The sequence below is a fragment of the Bactrocera tryoni genome, chromosome 3 (assembly GCF_016617805.1).
Source record: "Bactrocera tryoni isolate S06 chromosome 3, CSIRO_BtryS06_freeze2, whole genome shotgun sequence".
NCBI classification, from domain to species: Eukaryota; Metazoa; Arthropoda; class Insecta; order Diptera; family Tephritidae; genus Bactrocera; species Bactrocera tryoni.
The window spans coordinates 17,135,986-17,152,138 of record NC_052501.1 but is presented as its reverse complement, the minus strand read 5'-3'; the positions used below and the strand labels follow the sequence as shown (position 1 = coordinate 17,152,138).

The 16,153-nt window shown below is 31.4% G+C and overlaps 1 protein-coding gene and 1 long non-coding RNA gene across 3 annotated transcripts in view; one reads left to right on the top strand and one right to left on the bottom strand.

Annotated features, from left to right (window-relative positions):
* The window catches only part of LOC120771556, a 104,276-nt gene that overhangs the window by 66,068 nt on the left and 22,055 nt on the right, over window positions 1–16,153 (top strand). The window contains exon 2 of the long non-coding RNA XR_005704979.1: window positions 659–795. This is a non-coding gene — a long non-coding RNA (uncharacterized LOC120771556). The remainder of the gene's footprint in view (window positions 1–658; window positions 796–16,153) is intronic.
* The window catches only part of LOC120771554 (diacylglycerol kinase 1), a 195,647-nt gene that overhangs the window by 167,728 nt on the left and 11,766 nt on the right, over window positions 1–16,153 (bottom strand). Inside the window, exon 1 of one of the 2 annotated variants that reach the window (XM_040099616.1) lies at window positions 8,186–8,196. The exons of the other annotated variant lie outside the window; for it this stretch is intronic. The gene's annotated coding sequence lies outside the window, so the exon portion shown is untranslated. Of the gene's footprint in view, window positions 1–8,185; window positions 8,197–16,153 lie in introns of those variants that run through there. 2 annotated transcript variants of the gene reach the window in all.

Below are 16,153 nucleotides of genomic sequence, written 5' to 3'. Positions count from 1 at the left end.
AAGGAGACTTTAACGCAATCATCAAAGGTAATTGAAGTCAACAATCCCTTGTTCCTATCCTTAACCTCGCTAAGGGTAAGAAACATTGTTCTTTTGAAAGGTTGGTGTCTTCGCTAAATGTAAACGAAATGGTCATTGACGCCGTTAACGGTCATTGATCTAGAAAATGGTTGTTGTCCTCATTAAAGGTAAACAATCGGTTCTTTGATCTAGCGAATGGTTGTTGTCAACACTATGGGTCAACAAAGCAGGAATGGTTTTTGACCTTACTTAAGGTAAACAAAAGGTAACTGACCTTACAAAACTGCATTGACCTCAGAAAGCCTACGCTAAAGGTAAACAAGAAGTACAGTGACACCATAGGTCTTGGATCTAGGGATTGGTTATTGCGACGCGCTATTGGTAAACCAAAGTGGCATTGGGCTCGATATGGGTTCTTGTGTACCATATTTTAGCTTTTTTTCAGGTAATAATGTGCCGTTGTATCAAATTAAACGAATTTGTTTGGAGAAATACTAGTACTAACAGTACTATAGTATAGTACCTATTTTTAAATTTTTTGTTGCAAAAATAAATTGTTTTCATGTACCTTATTTTTTTTTTTTGATTTTTTTTTCAATTAAAACCTTGACCAACACTGACTTTTTTCTTCTTGCAGCCATGCGACATCATAGAGATAAGCACACGAGTAACCAAACAGAGTAAAAAAGTGATAGAGAAACATATCAAGAGATATGTAAAGGCCGTTTGTTGATAAAAAGTTCATAATTTTGTCTTCAAAATTTATGATGCAGGGTAAGTGTTGACAAATAAGCGATATAATAAATTTAATATGATATAAAAAATACAAACAAATACACTTAATTTAAAATAATTAAAAGAAGGCTGAAGTATGAATAATTTTGATCATTTTGCGTCTCGTTACTTATTTAATGAGCTTATGGGGAGAAAATATTTTAAAAATGTTACTAATTATTAACCAGATATTCAGTCACTATTTATGGAGTTGAATTGATTTCTCAGTATACCTGCATATTTAAGCCTTCAAGAGACGTAAAACTGATTGCTATTCTTTCATATATTATACTCCATATTTGTGAGGGAATATACTCAATATTTTAAATTTATTTAATTTATTTTTTGCATTTTCGAAAGTTTTGATCCGCAGGAAGTATAAAAATTATATTACAGTTTTAAACCCATATATTTTTAAAGGATTTTTTGTGCAGTGTTTTAAGGTTTATAAAAAGCTTCAAGTTTCCTTTATACTTATATTAAGAAAGTGCTTTTGCGAGAAGTTCTTCTTCGTTACTTAAATATAAAAAAAACATCATATTTTGTTGGATGTTTTCTTCATATTTAAGTAGTAACATCTTCTGACTGTGCGAACGTGTCAAAACTGAGGAAACTGAGAGAAACTGAAAGCTTTACTCAATGAATACTCTGTCAAAGCAAAAGAAGAGCTCCAGACTCTTAGTCACTGAAACAAGCATTTCAAAACGCTTAAAAGGTGCCGGATATATTGTAAAACAAGGAAATCGGGTGTCATATATCAAAAAAGCTGCGTAAAAGCTCCACAAGTAGGCTAGGCAAAGTAGCCAAATCAGCAGAAATGCAGAATATACATGCTGCCAAGTTAATGCTCTGTATTTGGTGGGATCAGAAGGGCGTACTATATTATGCGCTTCATTATTGTGAAGAGCTAGCGACAACTTCAAATTCGCTTACGTAAAATACAATAATTTTTCATTTTGACAAAGCTCGACCTCAGCCAGCGGCAGGGAAGCTTTGCCTCTCCTCATTATAGTCCAAATCTTGCCTTTTTCACTGCCATTTGTTCCCGTCGATCTAAGAAGCCCTTACTTAAGAAGTGGTAATCGAGTTGATTCATTATTAATAACTTTTTTGGGTTTTATTGTACAATTAGCCGAAAGATGCGAAGTACAGGATGTCCCAAGATTAATGCCAGACTTAAATTTGTGGTGATTAATAATAATATATATTCACAGCGAACGATCTTAAAACACTATTCCGACTATATTTTCTATGAAATTTTTGAACTGCAGCCGCAAAGATAAATTTTTTTATAATATTTTTATTCACATACATATGTATTTAAAATTTATAGAAATTTTTGTTACGATTCTTAGTGGAAATTTTTACTGCAGCATGTAAAAATATTCAAAGTTTTATTTTACAAGTATGTGATATTATAAATGTGTGACTGAGTTCAGGATTCTCAAATAATATTAGCATACTTTCAAGCATGGAATGCCATAATAACATCAAGTAGGTTAGTAAGTTCAGAATTCCAAAATATTTCGTTTGTACTTTCACTTTTACTATGTTTCTTCATTATACATACTTTATGGTATGTCTTCCTCACCATTCACACACACATAAATGCTTTACCGACACTGGCACCTGCGGCAGTTCGTTGTTAACACTACTTAGAAGGTTCTTATAAGCAAACTTATTGAATGAAAGTATTTTACGAAATATATAGCACACAAACGCAGTAAACCAAAAAGATCCAACAAAGCCCAAATAACGGTATATAAAATAAGAATTGTTCAGTTACTAAAAACTGAATAGCTGAAATTGTTGCTGAAAGGTATGGAAAGCATGCGGAGGTATTTCTTTAAACACACATGTGCGCATTGTTATGTAATAGAAGGTAAACGGTACTATTTGGCCTCACACACTATTCCATACGCACACACACAGACATGTAGCTGAGACTAAGCAAGCAAGTGCTTTGGCGAAGGAAGGAAACTTGTTTTCGCAACGATTTCCGCTTTGGCCAGCGCACACGCACCTCTTCACACACATACATTTGTATGTATGTGTGTATCTACTTGTATACTTGTTAGCCAATGTACAAGTAGTTTACCTGCAAGGCAATTTGCTACAGCAACGGCATTAGCAGCAATTTCTCTGCGAAGGGAAAAATTTAGAAAAGCGCAACATACTTCAGAACCTAGAAAAAAACCGAACTATTTTTGAGCAACAGTAGGAACACGCAACTCAAGCAAATAAATAATGTATAACAACAACCCCGACTTTGTGTACTGAACTCTTGGAATTCCTAAGCCATTGTCGAAGTGGGAGTGGAAACAAAGAAAGAAAAAAGGAAATATTCACTCTTAAGTTGAGAGCCAACAACTTTGGTTACCTGTGCCATGTACTGTCTCCGACATTTTGTAACGAAAACCGCACCTGCCAGTGCAGGCTGGCCACTTCATGTGTTGTCATTATGTAACTATGTATGTGTGTGTGTTTACGTATGGCTATCTTGTTGCTTCAACACTTCATGTATCCGGTAGTAACTATGCGTGGCTCGTAAATGCGTTCGCGCACGTGAAGGTATGCCGGTGTTGTGAGTGCTTACAGTAATGGCCCTGTAGGAAAATTTGGAGCAAACAAAAAATTTTATAAACGGTTTTGTATACGTATACGCAATAGGTTTTGTTTGATCACTTCATAGCCATTCACTTGCTGTTTTTTTTAATAAAATTTTTTTATTAAAAATTTTAGTTTTTAATTTAAAGTCTTTTATATTTATTTTATTTTTTTTTCAAATATTTTGTTAATTCAAAATAGAAGTGAGTTCCTTTGGTTGTTGGATTTTAATTATACAATCAAAATATAATTTAAAAAAAAATTAGGTGGCAACACTGTCGTATATTTTGCTATATAATTTAAAAAAAGGTGGCAATACTCCTTAATATTTTCATGAATATGCTTTTTTTAAGAACAAACTCTCAATAAAATTCATTCATTTCAATGGAATAAAAAAATTATTGTTAGTAGATGGCAACCTTGTTTGATGCAATTTTCGATTTTATGTTAGAGATTTCAGTTTTATATACAACAAACAAATAGAAATTATATAAAATATTTTTAGAGGCAACTCCTCACAATTTTAGGAATTTTTTATAGTATTAACTCTTAGGGTATACTTTTCCTAAAATTTTCAAAACAAATTTATTTTGTCTGCAGTATTGTTTTTTTGAGCATATGTATTAGATAAAAAAAAAATTAATATCCAAAATAAATATTCCAAATTTTTAAATTTAAAATAAATTATATTTATATAAAATAGAAATAGGTGGCAACGTTTATAATTTTTTGTGTGAATACGCTCATTTTAGTTCACCTAATGTATATAATATACGCATTAACTAAATTTCAGTACAGTGAAAAATTTTTTGTGAGTAGGTGGCAACCTTGTTGTACAAAATTTTAAAAAGAATTTAAGTAACATCAGTTTTATTTTCAACAAACAAGAAAAAGTTAAAAAATAATAATCTGGCAACCCTACACAATTTTACAAAACAATAAAATTTAACATGATTTTCAACTTTTTGGATTTATTTATTTCTGAAAATTTTAAGAACTAAATTAGTATGTCCTCCAGCTAACATTTAATGCGTTTTGTGCGATTAGCAACTAGCTACTCTTACTATAAAAATTGAAATTTCCGACTTCTCTTTTCTGACCAAAAAATTTCCAGCTGTTAGTTATTTTCTACTGGGCCTTAAGTGTTGCTGCTATTGTTTCTTTGTTGTTTGTTTGCTTTTGAACTCTTGTAACCAAAGCTGTTTGACATGCTCTCGCTCACATTCCTTATATGCTCACCCACACACATACACATATGCTGCCTCAAGTGTCACTGGCAGCATATTAGAAAACAGTTATTTTCATGTAAGTAAATTCTTCGCGTTAACTGTGTACCTATGCATGCCAAAGAAGTTTGCGAAATTCCCATGAAAATGCTATTACGCAGATATTCTAAAAAGTTTAGCTGTGCAGAGTGGCCATAAGCGAGAACTTTACGAAATGTTGTGTACACAGGTAGTACATACATATGTATGTATACATACATAATATAATTTAAGCGTAGAATGTAAATGATTTAATGGCAAAGACTTGAAATTTTCTCAGAAAGTACTATAAACGAAAACGTTAATTCTTAGTAGTCTCCTTATAAAAAAGTGGCAACTCTCTTTTTTTTAAATTTCCAAGCAATAATTTATATTGAAAACTATCTAAATGCAATGCAACGGTTAGTTTAAAACTATTTTTTTTTTTGAAAATTTTGAAAAAAAAAAAATTTTTGTGTGGCAACACTATATTGAAAAAATGTATTACGTTTTCGTTTTTCAAAATTATTGTACAAGTTTTAAATATACTGACAAATACCTTGAAGAATTTCATTACCCTAACATTTTAGTAATATCAATTAGATTAATATTTTAAAAATAAATGGCAACAATAAGGAAAGCTAATATTTCAAAAATCCCATAAATATAATGAGAATTAGAAAATATATGATTTTTTATTTATCGGTAAAAGTGAAAACTTTCTGGAACATTTTTATTGCGTTTGAGCATAAAATTTAAAACAAAATAATCCTAAATGTTGGCAACATTTTCCACCAACTCATATACATATGTATGTTGTTATGGGAGACACTACAATAAAAGGGTTCACTTTAGCTGAATACTCAGCTTTTATATTAATTGAAGCACCTCTGCACATTACTTATTGTCAACTAATACCAAATGTTAAAATGAAAGTAAATTTATTAAAAATTAATTTCTGAGATTTTTTTTTTGCAAATTTGCATTTCAAAACTAGCAAGTATTGTGTTTATTTTATTGCAATTATTTGAAATCTTTCAAACTTCTTTAATATATCTACTTCCTTTCTGTAATAATATCGCATTACTAATATACGCCTAAATTTAGGCAATCTTACTTCTACTTACACACACATAAAAGCTGAGAAATTAATATAAGTTACTTAAAAATACCTCAGGTGATAACTTTTCTTTACAGTGTGTAATAAAGAAAAAATGTATATAATATTTATAATGACCTTCACCTCTGGCTGCTTGGCTCTGCTGCAGTCGGGTGCCAAACACCGCTGTCAGCGCTATATTAAAAGTTTCTGCTTTCATTAGCAGTGCTTTTGCAGCATATTTACATATATGAATATTATATATGTGTATAAGAATATTTACTTAAGTAAATTGTGTGCTGATATGCTTTTATGAAACACCACTGCGTATGAGTAACAAGATTTCCGTGTATATTTCATATGCAAGCTTAATATATGTAGTATGTATTTATTTACTTATTTATTTTCTAAAGAGTTTCGAACGCATTTATCAAAGGTTTCCACAACTTAAAAGTTATGGAAATTTATGGAAAAATGTTTTCATTGTGATATTTGAGTTAGGAGAATCGAATGGTTTATATTAAAAAAAAATTAAACAATGAGGAAGCATACTCTGCAGCTTTTCCAGAACTTTCCTGCTTTTCAATTTTAAAATTTTCTCAGTATAGAAAAATATTACAAACAAGTGGAAAGTTCCACAAATCAACTTTGTTTTGTAGATCTACAACTGCTTGTCTTCAGACGCTCAATTAATTTTTGCAAGCAACAAAATTTTATTTTTCTGCAAAGTCTACAACATTCTTGCAATCACTGATTGCTTGCTATTAACATTAAAAATATAATTAACGCTCCAAACAAGTCGTTGAGGCGTTTATTGAAGATAATGTATTTTAAATGGGCCATACGAAATAAATGGCTCAATCATTAGCTAGCAGTTTCAGGCAACTACAAGGAAATAAATAATAGAACTTTACTATTTTGGATAGATATTTGATTTTTCCAAAAAAATAAAAGGTTGTAACATTTATGCAGAAATAGGGAATATTATGAAATAAATAAATTTTTCGTCGCGATTATCCCTTTATGTGTGCATACTTCAAAAGGAAGCGCTTTTAGATGTATAAAATTATATTATAAAAGCATTTGAAAAGTTATTGAATAAAGTTATAGTATAAAAATATTAGAAAAGTTGTTTAAATCAAGCAAATTAACTAAAGATCTTCATACATTTTTTTAACATTAATTTTTAACATTTCAGTTCAAGAGACTTTCAAATATTGTCATTAATGTGCCGGCCATCATCATTTACTGACAAATTTTTAAGCCTAAAAAATGTAAAAAACATTATTTATAATTGAGAAAACAATATTGAACACTAAAAAATAGTAAAACTAACTATTTCAATAAACGCATAGCTATTATTATGTATGCCTATCGATTTTTATGTGTAAGCATAAAATTACTCATACGCCATGTATTAATTGAGTAGTGGAAAAATGTATGGTATGCTATAATTTACCGGTACACTATAGAATAGCTGATTAATAATGCAATAAGTAGATAACCAAATCAAGAATAACTGCCAATTATACAAATTAATTTTGGAAAAGGATATTAATAAAAAGTTATATGAAAAAAATTAATATTCGAAAGAATTAATATTCGAAAAAAAAACAAAATTAATGAAGAATATTCAAAAGTGTTTAAAATTAACGCGTGGCGTTCAAAAGTGTATAGCAGCCGTAGTCTGATACTGCCATCAAATTACACACACATAGCCAATTGAATGCCTAACTGCAAGTCATGCAGAAAAATTACGTATACGAAATGCCGCTCATATGAATTACATTTAGAGAGTTTAGGTAAAGTAACTAAATTAATTATGATTTTTTCATACATACTATAAGATTTTACAACATTTATATTCAATAGGGGTTATAAAAATATTTATATATTCAAAAAAGAAAAAAAAAAAACAATCAAAAAAATATTTAATTTTTTCAAATTTTTTTTGGGGGCTAAAAGCTAATAAACTTTATAAAATAGCTTAAGCGGTTACACGGGTTTACGAGTTTCAAAATATCGTTTTTTTATTGTCTTATTAAATTCTACAACACCTCAAGAATATTGTTCTGTTCAAGTTAATCCGAATAATAGTTTCAGTCTTGAGAACTTGTGCGCTCGAGGTTTAGCTAGAATAAGTGCGCCGTATTTAAACACGTTTTTCGTGAAACTTTGTTTTTGAAGCCGATTGCCAAGATTTCTCGAGAACTACTCAATCGATCTATATTAAATTTTACACAAGCCTGAGAGATACCATCTTTAAAGGCTTGGGCGAAGGATTTTTTTCGATTACAACTATTTAAAATAAAAAGATTGCGAAGTTTTCACTGAAATTTTCATTGTTATGTAAAAATGTCAGCGAAAAATGCAATTTTCAGTTTTTTTCCTTCGTCAAAGTTCTAAGTTAAGATTTTAACTAAAACTTGAATTTTTTCACCTTAGATCATCCTGCAGGGAGTTATCCTGAAAAACTTCAGAATTTCTTTGTTAATAGTGGAAGTTTGTAACAATAAAATATTTAATTTTTATATGAGAAAAAAATTGTTGTTGGTTTTACCCGAGGAAACCCATTTCTCCCCCTAAGCTAATGTCAAAATTTAAGGCAATACTATAAATGCAATTTCAAAATATATATGCAAGCCCAGACACAAGTGAATTGTTATTTGCTTGCCGCACTCACTGGCTCCATATAAAATACAAAGAAAATTACTCATACGCCGTGTCCGCACACTTTGCATAGAAATGTTAATATTATTTAAGTTTATTTTATAAAATACATTACTGACTCTTTCAGCATCACGTATGACATTAACAATTAACAAAAAAATATTAATAACAATTTTCTTTTAAATCCAAACTGTCCACTGAAATTATTTAAATGGTCGGAGTATTCTAAAAAATTAAAAAATAAATTTAAAAAAAATTAAAATCGGTTTAATAATACTGAAAAATCTTAAAATGTATTAAAGTTTATACAAATAATTTCACATAGCTTATAAATGCTGACAGCCAACGCATACGCATTTATTAACTTATTTGAATGTCTATTAGAGCAAGTTATGCAAAAAAGTTACTCATACGCCGTGGAGCTGAGCATTAACTAGCTGCTTTATAGTTGTTACATCTTTTTTAGACTTTTTATAATAAGCTTTTTTTTAAGTTTTCCTATGCCACAAAAAGTAATACATTTTATCAAAATATCATAAAAGTAATATACTTTTCTAAAGCTACTTTCCTAAAGCTTAATAAAAACAAATATAAAGTTTCACACAAAATCGTTACTATATACATATACATATATGAAAATGTATATGTATGTATATTACTAGATGCTAAAACGATTCACGTAATAATTTTAGCTGTTTGTACACAAATACTTTTTTATTATTATTTTTCTATTATTAGTCTCCAGTGCGTTTTGTAAATTGAAATTATAAAAAAATAAATGTATGCAAAATTCGATTTAATGGAAATTTTTATATGCTACATAATGATTCAGTGTATACAATGTTATTATTATAGCTTTAAAGTTACAGTAGAAAAAACACAGAGAAATGAGTTATGAGCGGACAAATCGAAAATTGATTTTAATAACAGAAGTAAAGAAATTTCTATTATTCTATACACAGATGCAGAACATTAATGCAGCAAAATATATAGAAACTAACTTAAAAAAAATTTTTTTGCGCGAATTATAGTTTACAAAATCGTTTAGTATCGTTACTCAATCATTTGATGGCACACTTTTGCATAATTTTAAATTTTCACATTATTTTAAGGTAATTGTCCCACTGTTCTCTGCAACTAAAGCTAATATGAAACAATACATTCATCAGCAGTAAATCATTACGCCTATAAATGTTGCCACCCGAAGCACACATTGTGTAAACAAATGAAAGGCAACAATTTTACATACACGGCGCGGTAAGTGTTAATAAGAACAACAAAAATGTTTGTACTGTAAGCGCCAAACTGGCGATTTGTCAGAATTTTAAAGCAAAGCTGGCAATAAAAGTTCAGAAATGCGCACGCCTGCACGCACACACACATGTACACACAAACATTCATGCGCGCAAAAGCTCACCTTGGCAGCGAGATTCGGAAATTGATTGATATTTTGCGCTGGAAGCAAATTGATCGATGACGTACAAGCGCTCGCTAATTCTAGCATACAACAAATTTAGATAGGTATGTACTGGCGGTTGCTGGCACATTTCAATTGCTGCATTATGACCGTTAAACAGCCAACGATCGTTTGTGTTACACAAATGCAGCAGCGAATGATGAAGCGGTGGCGTAATCGACTGCAAGCGAGCGAGCGCATGAATGATTGAGTGCTTGGCGCATTTTACCGCTAAACATAGTTGAGTGCATATTTACGTGTACATACTTATGCATTTGCACAAATTGTAGCTTAGATGTACTACACTGCGTATACGTAACTAAATCTAAGCGCCAGCAATTGGCAGCATTATAGAGGGTTTTAATCCGAAATGCCTTGCTATTGCGACTTGACGCCATGCTGCGTTAAAATGTTAATTGTTTTTGAATGTCAATTCACCTGCGTTTCTTCTATGGCATATCACTGTTAGCCACTTATTGCTTTATTTAAGCGCCATGCAATTTTTTTTTTTTGTTTTTTGAAATAGTTGTTTCTTATATTATGCAGACTAAAGCTTTATGTGTTCTTCAGTGCTTTAGATTTACATAAATCATTAGCATTTAAGTTCACTGCTTTTAAAGCTGAATTTTAAAGACTTTTCTTTAATCCTTTTATAAATAAAATTCCTGGCAAAAATGAATAAGACAGCGTGCATCACACTTCTTAATAATATACGAATAATAAATATATATGAAAACAAGAAAACCCGTTAACTTAGGCGGCATCAAACCTATAACCTTGCACAGGTACACATATCATGCTATTGATGGGTATAAAGTGATTTGGATCTTGATCTTGATCTTGATCATTCAGTTTGTATGGCAGCTATATGCTATAGTGTTTTGATCTGAACAACTTTCTCGGATATTGAAGCGTTGCTTAGCGCAATTATCTGTGCTAAATATTTTGAACATACAAGTATCTTATAAAATAAAAAAGTTTTCTGTACAAGTACTTGTGTTTAGTCGGTCAGTTTGTATGGCAGCTATATGCTATAGTGGTTCGATGTGCACGATTTTTTCCAAGCTTGTGGCAATATCTGGGATGGTAATGCTTGCCGAATCTCATGAAGATATTTTATCAAATAAAAAAGTTGTGCATACAAGCACCTGTAACTGATCATTCACTCTGTATGTCAGCTGAACGCTATAGTAAGCCGATCTGAACAATTTGTTCGGAGATTACACTGTTATCTTAAAAAATAATCTATACCAAATTTCGTGAATATATCTTGGCAAATGTGAAAGTTTTCCATACAAGCACCTGTAACCGATCGTTCACTTTATATGTCAGCTACATGCTATAGTGCTCCGATACCAGCGATTTCGACAAATGAGCAGCTTCTTCGGTTAAAAAGAAGTGTTACGAAATTTCATATTGATCCCTCAAACGAAGGAACTAGTTCCCTTACTGACAGACAGCTAGTCACAGACACATAGACATAGCTGTCACGCTTATCATTTATATGCATAATTGTATAAAATTATCAGTTAACAGTCAAAATAGCCCAATTTTTTTACTGATTTAAGACTTCTTTTCTTGCTAAAACTAAAGTTTCATTGAACGTATTGTTCCTATGTTCTTGGTAAATTTTAATTGACTAGAAGAAGCAAACTGCTGCTAAAAGGATATAGACAACACAATACCAGTATATAGTTCTTTTTAAAGATCTCAGAAAATATGCTTTGAAAATTGGCTCCTTTAAAGTGAGCTCAAATTTCAAATTTTTTTTAAATTATTTTCGGCAATCACAAGACTGAGAAGAAATACTTTTGATGCCCTGGAAAAAACATTAAACAGCGTGTTCATTTTTACATATTCTCGACAACTTAATGGTTAGTAGAAAATGAAATTTTAAATGTTTTTAATATGTTTGAAAACAACATCAACTTCTGAATCCACGAAAATTCATTAAAATCTTAATCTTCTCATAGAATCTACAATGACAGTAATCTTAACAAAGCACTCAGCGAGTAAAATATGAATTTATGGTAAAATTTTCGCAGTTTCTGTTATCAAAATTGAGGCTTTCGAAACATGTGATCATGTCCGAAAATCTACTTGCGAAGTACAAAGCTGGTGTTGCCAATTTTGCCGCCGTTTCGTTACAGATTGGTTAGCCAACTATAACTTCAGCAACACACACCACACCATAGCCAATGGTTTCAAGAATCTATTGGTTATTAATGGTGCCACCAAAGTGGATATAAAGGAAACTGCTAACATCAAGGAGTTCATCAAGAACACCAGCAAATGCCTCACCCCCAGCTGCTATTGCTGGCGCTGCTGTTGAAAGTAGGAAGAAGTCAAGAAGAAGGAGTCGTAGTGAGAAGAAGACGACGATATGTAGTAGCTTTCGGTCTTTTCGACTAAACGGCTTAACACTAAAGTTGATCGCTTGATCGACATATTTCAATGATTCCAAAGATAAGCTCCTCTGATGAAATTTTGGTTTGACAGGAAAAGATCAATCAAAAAATGCTCGTGAAAGCATACCTAAAAGTTCTTCAACCTTAAACTCAAATCAAATTGATTTAAATCTAAGTAAATAGTCTGATTGTCTAGATTTTTTATTAAAAAAATGTCATCGAATTTTGAGCAAACTATTTTCATTGTAACGAGACGTCTCAGAAAGAATAACTTAATATATAGTATATACATATGTATAGGCATATTTTTATATCAAAGTACTACTCTTTTATATATTCCCTTACAGTTATTGCATATGCACATACTAGATGAACACTCACACTCTTACATATTTATATATATACTGCTTGTGCTTATCTGCATATTTGATTTACAAAATACATTATACGCCCACAAACATGTCTATGTACAAGCGTATATATATCTTTATTTTGCCAGCTGCATATACACATGTGCGTGTAAATTCGTTTTCTCTGTTTGTTTATCTGCTTGTGCAACGTGTGCTGGTATTCTCAGGTCAACACGTGAACACATAATTTCAATCAAAGTAGTCCGTGTCGAGTTTTTGATAAACAAACCATTATTATCAGGTAAATGTAACAATTACTCTGTTCTGTAGATGATTATACATATATGTTATTACTAGAAGATGATAACGTAATGCGGCATATGACATATATATTGTTCTGTGAATACAATAGTGTGCATATAATTGCTTGTTCAAACTAAACCAATTTTTGTGCCTTGGGCATTTGTTATGCACAAGACCATTCATACTTAATCGATTTGATATTTGTACTAGAATATACGCAGAATTATATGTAAATAAAAGTTTTGTGATTAATCTTTTAGCCGTATTTATACATAAATAAAAAGTAATAAAATATATCGGTTAAAAAAATTTTGGACAAAATAAGTAAACAACTTCGTCACAGAACTTCTTACTGCGGAGGTGCACTCTTGTAATCCTTACCACTAATATTGTTTTTTTTTTTAGAATACGTCAGATTGAAGATATTACTGAATTTCTAACAAATTTAAATTATCAAAATCGACTAACCCCCATTTGTAACATTTTGAACCATTTAAATAATGTTGGCCATAAAAATAAGCTCGTTGTACATACAAGGTCTGTCGCAAAAGAAACAGGACTGTTAAAAAAAAAAACAAAAAATTAAAATTTTTCAAAAGTTATATTTTTTTTGTACAAAGTGGTTTCCTTGTGCTTCGATACAGCGTTTAGCGCGGTCAATTAGCATTGCAAATGAGTGTTTAAGGTCATTTTTCGGAATGCTCTTGAGAATATCGTTCGTCGCCTTTTGGATAGCTGAAATCTCCTGAAACCAGTGTCCTTTCATGGGTAAATGAAGTTTTCCAAATAGGTAAAAATCACAGGGTGCCAGAACAGGTGAGTAGGGTGAGTGATCAATGGTTAATATGGAGTTTTTTGTCAAAAAATCAGTGACAAGCGTCGACCGATGACACGGCGCATTATCGTGCAACAGGCGCCAGGACCCTATCTCACGGTATTGTGGTCGAGCACGACGAATGCGTGACAAAAGACGCTTCATAACACCAAGGTAAAACACAGCATTAATCGTTTGGCCAGGTGAGACGTACTCTCGGTGTACAATACCCTCGGAATCGTATAAACAAATCAGCATTGTCTTTATTTTTGACTTCTGAAGACGACCGACTTCTGATCGTCACAGAGGTCCTCACGACCATCTTGGTATGGCTTAAACCACTCGTGCACATTACTACCGGATAGGCACTGATCACCATAAACTTTTTTCATCATTTGAAATGTTTCAGTGAACGTTTTCCCAAGTTTAAAACAAAATTTAATATTTGCTCTTTGCATTTGACGACCGATGACCAAAAGCTGCTGACACTTTTTGATCGATAACATCGATTGTAGTTATCCAATTGTCTTAAAATTTTTACGAAATGTCAACAAGAGATCAAACTTTTTATTTAATATACCCACCAATAGGTGGCGCCACCAGAAACAGTTATATTTAAAAAGTTCTGTTTCTTTTGCGACAGACCTTGTATGAGCCAAACACGAGTTAAGGAGTCACATGGGTTTCCTTGAGTAAAAAAATTCCTTTTTTATATTGTTCTCATACAAAAAATGAATTTTATAAAAATTTTCAACAATCTTTTTCTCATTTAAAAATTGAAATATTTTAGTAGAATTTTTTATTGCTACAAACATACACTATTAACAAAGAATTTCTGAAAATAAAAAAAAAATATTTTACACATTACGACGCCATTTCCAGTGACCCTCAGAAAATCATCTAATGTGAAAAAATACGTATTTTAGTAAAAACCTTAACTCATAACTTGGACGAAGAAAAAAAACTGAAAATTGAATTTTTGGTTGAAATTTTTACAAAATAATTGAAATTTCAGTGAAAATTTTCCGGCATTTTTTTCAAATACATTATTACAACGATTGCAACGAAAAAAATTCTTCGTCCAAGTCTTTAAGAATTGTATCTCAAAGAAATGTGTTTCATGAATTTCATAATCGGTTGGGTAGTTCTCGAGAAATCCGACTTCAAAAACATAGTTTCGAAAAAACGCGTTTAAAGACGACGTACTTAGCCTAGCTAGTCTCGAACGCTCAAGTTCTTAAAGCTGTATCTCCGAAACTATACTCGGATCAACTTGAAAATTTAAGACAATATTCTAGAGGTGCTGTAGAATTTAATAAGATAATAAAAAAAATCAATATTTTGAAACCCGTATACCCTAACTAACGTTCGATACAAAAATACGTTCGATGTGTATATGAGTGTAACACGAGTTAATGCAAAAACAAATCTTTATAGACCGAATTCGCTGCTGGATCACAACAAAATCGATCCACTTCTAAACAGAGATAATGAAAAGTGTGTCACTTACGACAACGATCACGGTCGAACCGCGGTGAAGCAGCGTAAACGGTGGAAAAGCCAGCATTTGCAGATTTACCTATGTGTTTTGTAAAATTGTAAGCGAAGCAGTTCGAAAGAGCTCTTCCTTTATGGTCAATCTTTTAAATTTGATCTATCAATTTGACTGTCTGAAGTAAACATTTTCCCAAAAGTACATTATATAGCGTCAGGACAACGCCATACCACGCACATCGCGAATGATTGGCTGGAATCTCCGCTAGTTCATAAAAGTTTTTATACTCTCAACTTTTAGCCCAGACCTAACGCCAAATTACTACTAGCTGCACCTGTCTATGAATGACTTTTCTGATGAAATTCGCCCCAAGAAAGTTTCTACACATCAACTGTCTTATTTTTTTGGAATGAGGAATGGGTTTCTATGAGAGTAGCATTATGAAATTATCTACAAAAAGACAATAATTTATCGGTTATAAAGCTGCATGCTTCAGCTAAATCGGTTCATTCTGGCTACACCCCTTATTTTGATGCAAAAAAAAAAAAGTTTCCTTTTTACTTTATATTCTATGTAAGTTGTGTTGTATTTATATTACATAATCGTTTTCTTATTATTTTACTACTCAAATATAACAATTTGGAACAGAACAGCAAAATATTTCCAGTTTCTTTGCAAATGATGATTCTTACTAAATTCTCACGAACTGCAAACAACATTTAATGTTATACCCTTATACCACGAAATTTCAATTATAAACAAAATGTGACAACGAAATAACAGTTATTGAACAAGTGCTGTCACTTGAGGTGAAAATGTACCATATACTACTATAAGTATTCAATGGTAGACCATAGTGTATTCTATATGTGGAATATATGTATATATTTGTGCCCAACTTTGTGCTAGTGT